This window comes from Muntiacus reevesi, chromosome 13, assembly GCF_963930625.1.
Source record: "Muntiacus reevesi chromosome 13, mMunRee1.1, whole genome shotgun sequence".
NCBI lineage: Eukaryota > Metazoa > Chordata > Mammalia > Artiodactyla > Cervidae > Muntiacus > Muntiacus reevesi.
In genome coordinates, this window is record NC_089261.1 from 42,809,490 (window position 1) to 42,816,036 (window position 6,547).

At 41.5% G+C, this 6,547-nt stretch overlaps 1 pseudogene; it reads right to left on the bottom strand.

Moving 5' to 3' along the window:
- Positions 1-2,605: 2,605 nt before the first annotated feature.
- Positions 2,606-6,138, bottom strand: LOC136146059 (hsc70-interacting protein-like; annotated as a pseudogene).
- Positions 6,139-6,547: the final 409 nt, after the last annotated feature.

Here is a 6,547-nt window from a genome sequence, read left to right on the forward strand (position 1 = left end):
AAAGGAGGCCAGTGTAGCAGGAGTGCGGCCTCCGAGGGGGAGAGTGGGATGAGATAAAGTAGGAAAGCCATGGGCCAGCTCACCTGGCAAGGCCTGTCCAACCTGGGGCCTGTGAGAGCGTCCTGGGGAGCTTTAAAAATGCTGGGATCCCTCCTCCAGAGATTCTGATTCACTTGATCTGAGGTGGAGCCCAAGCGACAGAAGTTTACAGAGGCCTCTGTGCAGGCAGGGTTGAGAATTGGTGATATCTGGGTTTCACAAGCCGGGTAGGGAGTTTGTATTTTCTTCTAAAGTGGAATGGGAAGTCACTAAGGGGAATTTAGCAGAAGAGAGATGGGATTTGAGTAATTTATTTAAAAGATCCCTCTAGATGCTACATGGAGAATGGACTACAGAGGATCAAGAGAGGAAGCAGGCGATTATTGTCTTTTTGTGGACATATGCTTTCATTTCTCCTGGGTAAATACCTAGGAATGGAGTTGCTGGAAACAACCCAAATGTCTATCAAAAGGTGAATGGATAAATAAACTGTGATGTGTCCATACAATAAAATACCACTCAGCAATAGAAACAAAGAACTACTGCAATAGCATGGATGGACCTCAAAACCATTATACTGAGCAAACTCAGGCAGACACAAAACAGTATATACTATACTAATCCTCTTATGAGGTTTAGGAAAAGGTAAAACTAACTGTGGTGATAGCAATCAGAAGAGGTTGCCTCTAGGGGCTAGAGACAACGGGAAGAGGTTTAGTAGGGAATTTATTAGGGTAATGGAAATGTGTATTTTGATTACATGAGTATACATGTTTATCAAAACTCCTTTGGATTGTGCACTTAAGATCTGTGCATTTCATTATACGTGGATTTTATACCAATTCAAAAAATGAAAAAGGACTATTATGCACCTACTAGAATGACTTTTAAAAAATGCCAGGTACTGAAGAGGATAATGAACAACTGGGACTCCCAGGTGTTACTGGTGGGAGTGCAAAATGGAAATTAGTTAAGTAGTTTCTGATAAAATTAAACAGGTACTTACCATATGGTTCACCAATCTCACATGTAGATGTTTACCAAGAGAAATAAACTGTGTCATAAAAAAACCTGTATGTGAATGTTTATAGACAAAAGCAACAAGGGTTGTAGTTAGGAGGCTCTTTGCAGTGTCCTGGTGAAAGATGATGGCATAGTCTAGGCTAACGAGATATAGATGAAAGATAGGAGATGGAATGGAAACAGGCTATGGAGGTGAAGAAAAGTCAGCAAGTTCAGGATATGTTCTGGAGGTAGAATCTGCAGGTACCCCATTGTTGATTTTGTGAAAAAGAGAGAGGAATCAAGAGTGACTCTTAGGCTTTTGGTATAAGCATCTGGATGGTTGATGATGTCACTTACGGAGCTGTTGAAGACTGGGACGAGTAGGGTAGGGGAGAGGAAAATCAAAAGCTTTTCTAGACCATTTTAAGTCTGAGATGTTTATTAGACTTTGTGGATATTTTAGTAGTGGACTGCTAGAAAACATGCTTCCATCTTTCATTGTTAAAATATAAACTTTCAGGGCTTCCCTGGTGGCCCAGTGGTTAAGACTCCGTGCTGCCCCTGTAGGGGCGTGTATTCAATCCCTGCTTGGAGAACTGAGATCCTGCAAATCATGTGCTGTGCTGAGTCATGTCTGATTCTTTGCAACCCCATGGACTGTAGCCCACCAGGCTCCTCTATCCATGGAATTTTCCAGGCAAGAACACTGGAGGGGGTTGCTATTTCCTTCTCCAGGAGAGCTTCCTGACCCAGGGATCGAACCTGCATCTTTACCACTGTGACACTTGCTGTGGCAAACTGTGTAGTGCAGTCAAAAAGAAAAAAACTTTCAATCTGGTCAAGTGGAGAATGCTGTGATGGTAGGTGGCCGTAGAATGTAGTTCCTTGAAGTTGTGATAGAGTCGTAACAGACTTACTAGAAGGAGAATTAGATATATTTTAATGTTTCTCTATCATTGTGAACCCAGCACATAGAAAAGACAGGAAAAAAAACTTCAGGATGAAGTGAAACAATAAATAGTTTTAATCCAAGCCAGTGGTGTAATCACTTGACTGGAGGTTTATGAGAACCAATCAGGCTTGAAAATTACATAATGATACGATTTGGATTTAGGGATATGGGCTAATATGGCCATTCCTTGTAAGTTATCTAATGCTATATAGCAAATTACCCCCAAATTTAAATTAAAAAGAATATAAATGTTTATTATCTTACACAGTGTTTATGGATCCGGAATTTGGGACCGGCTTAGCGGGTTTTGTTTTTCAACAGAAAGGGCTGCTTAATAGTTGTTCTTGTTTTAATATTTTTCAGGTTTCAAAAAAGTTTAAAGTTTTTAATTCCCAGTAGGAAAATATTATCTGAATGATTGTTTTAATGGCAAACCACTGAAAATTGTTTCAGCTTCATTTGGGACAGAGGAAGAGAGACTATCTTCAGAGCACCATAGCTTTCCCTTCAGCAGCAGGTCAGAAGTATACTGGATTGTATTACTGCAACATCCACTGAGTGATCTCAGTTGCTTTTCCTTCAGCATGGGCTTTATTTGTCAGAAGGGCCTTAGGCTTGCCCTCCAAATTTGGCTGACCATTTACAGATGAGACTCACAACTTTTGGGCTGCTCTGATATTTCAGCATATTGAAGTTCTGGATCACATCCTAGCAGGCTGTCATAACTTCTGAAACCTGCGTGTCTGTAAGAACCTCTGGATCACTAGTAATTTCATTGAGCCCAAGCATTCCTGGCATTCCAGGCATACCCCATCCCATTCCAGGCATTCTTCCAGGAAAATTACCAGGTGTTGACCAGTGAAAGCCACCTGAAAAACAGCTATATTGAGCTTCTGTTTGTCTTCTGATTTCTCCCTCCTTCTGGGGTCTTTTCTGTTCCTCCCAAGCCTTCTTAACCCTTTCCGTTTTTTCTTTGAGCTTTGGTCTTCATGGTTTCACTCAGACTTTCTCTGTTGTTCAGCAGTTTTCTGGGCCCTTGGTTGAAATTCTTTAAGCATTACACTAACATCTTCATTGTAATCTAGTTTACAGGCAAGGGCAGGACCATGGACTGCTTCTACCCAGTGGCCCAGAGGTACATCTGCTTTCCCTGCCCACTTGTAAGGCTGAGCTGAATCAGGATTTATTTCAGTATCTCTGAAAAAGTTTCAGATGGTAGCATTTGACTTCTGTAATTTCATGAAGACTGGCTCTCGGCATACAGAGAAGATTCAGCTTGATGGCATCAGTGAACAAGTCAGTGGTTTTCTATAGCTCACCATCATTTAAGGCCTTAATGGCAGCCACATTTTTATCATTTGCCTGATCCATCATCCCCTGTTATCTCAACATTTTCATCTCCCATTCCTTGGGAGGCATCAGTGTTTGATTCAATCACACTTTACATTTTTATATAGATCACTTTAGTTTAGTCGCTCAGTCATGTCCAACTCTGCGACCCCATGGACTGCAGCATGCCAGGCTTCCCTATCCATCACCAACTCCTGGAGTTTGCTCAAACTCATGTTCATCGAGTCAGTGATACCATCCAACCATCTCATCCTCTGTCATCGCCTTCTCTTCCTGCCTTCAATCTTTCCCAGCATCAGGGTCTTTTCCAATGAGTCAGTTCTTCACATCAGGTGGCCAAAGTATTAGAGTTTCAGCTTCAGCGTCAGTCCTTTCAATGAATATTCAGGACTGATTTCCTTTAGGATGGACTGGTTGGATCTCCTTGCATTCCAAGGGGCATTCAAGAGTCTTCTCTAACACCACAGTTCAAAAGCATCAATTCTTTGGCACTCAGCTTTCGTTATAGTCCAACTCTCACATCCATACGTGACTATTGGAAAAACCATTGCTTTCACTAGATGGACCTTTGTTGGCAAAGTAACATCTCTGCTTTTTAACATGCTATGTAGGTTGGTCATAGCTTTTCTTGTAAGGAGCAAGCATCTTTTAATTTCATGGCTGTAGTCACCATCTGCAGTGATTTTGGAGCCCAAAATCAAGTCTGTCACTGTTTCCATTGTTTCCCCATCTATTTACCACGAAGTGATGGGACTGGATGCCATGATCTTCGTTTTTTGAATGTTGAGTTTTAAGCCAGCCTTTCACTCTCCTCTTTCACTTTCATCAAGAGGCTCTTCAGTTCCTCTTCACTTTCTGCCATAAGGGTGGTGTCATCTGCATATTTGAAGTTATTGATATTTCTCCCAGCAATCTTGATTCCAGCTTCTGCTTCATCCAGTCTGGCATTTCGCATGATATACTCTGCATATAAGTTAAATAAGCAGGGTGACAATATACAGCCTTGATGAACTCCTTTCCCAATTTGGAACCAGTCTGCTGTTCCATATCCGGTTCTAACTTTTGCTTCTTGACCTGTATGTAGATTTCTTATGAGGCAGGTAAGGTAGTCTGGCATTCCCATCTCTTGAAGAATTTTCCACTTTGTTGTGATCTACACAGTCAAAGGCTTTGGTGTAATCAATGAAGCAGAAGTTGATGTTTCTCTGGAATTCTCTTGCTTTTTTGATGATCCAGCAGATGTTGGCTGTTTGATCTCTGGTTCCTCTGCCTTTTCTAAATCCAGCTTGAACATCTGGAAGTTCATGGTTCACATACTGTTGAAGTCTGGCTAGGAGAATTTTGAGCATTACTTTGCTAGCGTGTGAGATAAGTACAATTGTGTGGTAGTTTGAGCATTCTTTAGCATTGCCCTTATTTGGGATTGGAATGAAAAGTGAGCTATTCCAGTCCCGTGGCCACTGCTGAGTTTTCCAAATTTGCTGGCATATTGAGTGCAACACTTTCACAGCATCATCTTTTAGGATTTGAAATAACTCAACTGAAATTCTATCACCTCCATAACTTTGTTCATAGTGATGCTTCCCAAGGCCCACTTGACTTCGCATTCCGGGATGTCTGGCTCTAGGTGAGTGATCACACCATCGTGGTTATCTGGGTCATGAAGATCTTTTTTGTATAGTTCTTCCGTGTATTTTTGCCACCTCTTCTTAATCTCTTCTGCTTCTGTTAGGTCCATAGCATTTCCGTCCTTTATTGTACCCATTTTTGTTTGAAATATTCCCTTGCATCTCTAATTTTCTTGAAGAGATCTCTAGTCTTTCCCATTCTATTGTTTTCCTCTATTTCTTTGCATTGATCACTGAGGAATGCTTTCTTATCTCTCTTCTTGCTATTCTTTGGAACTCTGAATTCAAATGGGTATATCTTTCCTTTTCTCCTTTGTTTTTAGCTTCTCTTCTTTTCTCAGCTATTTGTAAAGCCTCCTTAGACAACCATTTTGCTTTTTTGCCTTTCATTTTCTTGGGGGTGGCCTTGATCACCACCTCCTGTACAATGTTATGAACCTCTATCCATAGTTCTTCAGGCACTCTGTCTATCACATCTAATCCCTTGAATCTATTTGTCACTTCTACTGTATAATTGTCAGGGATTTGATTTAGATCATACCTGAATGATCTAGTAGTTTTCCCTATTTTCTTCAATTTAAGTCTGAGTTTGGCAATAAGGAGTTCATGATCTGAGCCACAGTCAGCTGCTGGTCGTGTTTTTGCTGACTTTATAGAGATTCTCCATCTTTGGCTGTGAAGAATATAATCAATCTGATTTCTGCATTGACCATCTGGTGATGTTCATGTGTAGAGTCTTCTCTTGTGTTGTTAGAAGAGGGTGTTACTTACCTCACTTGATATGCACTTGTTTGGTGGCTCAGATCATAAAGAATCTGCCTGCAGGATATGCAGGTTCAATCCTTGGATTGAAAAGATCCCCTGGAGAAGGGAATGGCTACCCACTCCAGTAGTCTTGCCTGGAGAATCCCATGGACAGAGGAGTCTGGCAGGCTGTAGTTGGATACCACAGAGTGACTAGCACTTTCCTTCACTTGGAAGTTTGTTTGTCTTTATGTTTTCCTCTGCCTTCTCAGTATCTGGCTTTTCTTCCTTGGTATGTTCTTCTGACTTAGTTTTATGAGTAGCAAGTGGTATTTTAGCCCCACTACCCTCTACCCACTCCCTCAGTAAGTACATTTCTTCAGTGTGCAGGACACTGGAATCTTGCCTACCCATTTTCATGACAGTTCAGAGCCTCTCACTTTGAGGATTCCTTGGTCCAATAAGGCTGAGACTGAGACCAGGTTCCACACCAGGACCACACAGTAGAGTGAGACTGCTGAGCTTTGAATCTCGATATCTCCCAACGTCACGGTCAATATTTTGGGCAGGACTACAGTTATTTGAAGGCTTCACTGGGGCTAGAGTAGCTGTTTCCCAGATTCATAAACATGGCAATTTAATTCTAGCTATTGGTAGGAGGACTCAGTTCCTCACCGCATAGACCTCTCCCTGGGCTGCATGAGTAGCTGGCTTCCTTCACAGTAAACAATCCAGCAGTGTGTAAGGTAGAAGAAGCAATGTCTTTTATGACCTAGCTTCAGAAGTCATTCTCCATCATTTCCACAATATCCTATTGATTACAGGTTCA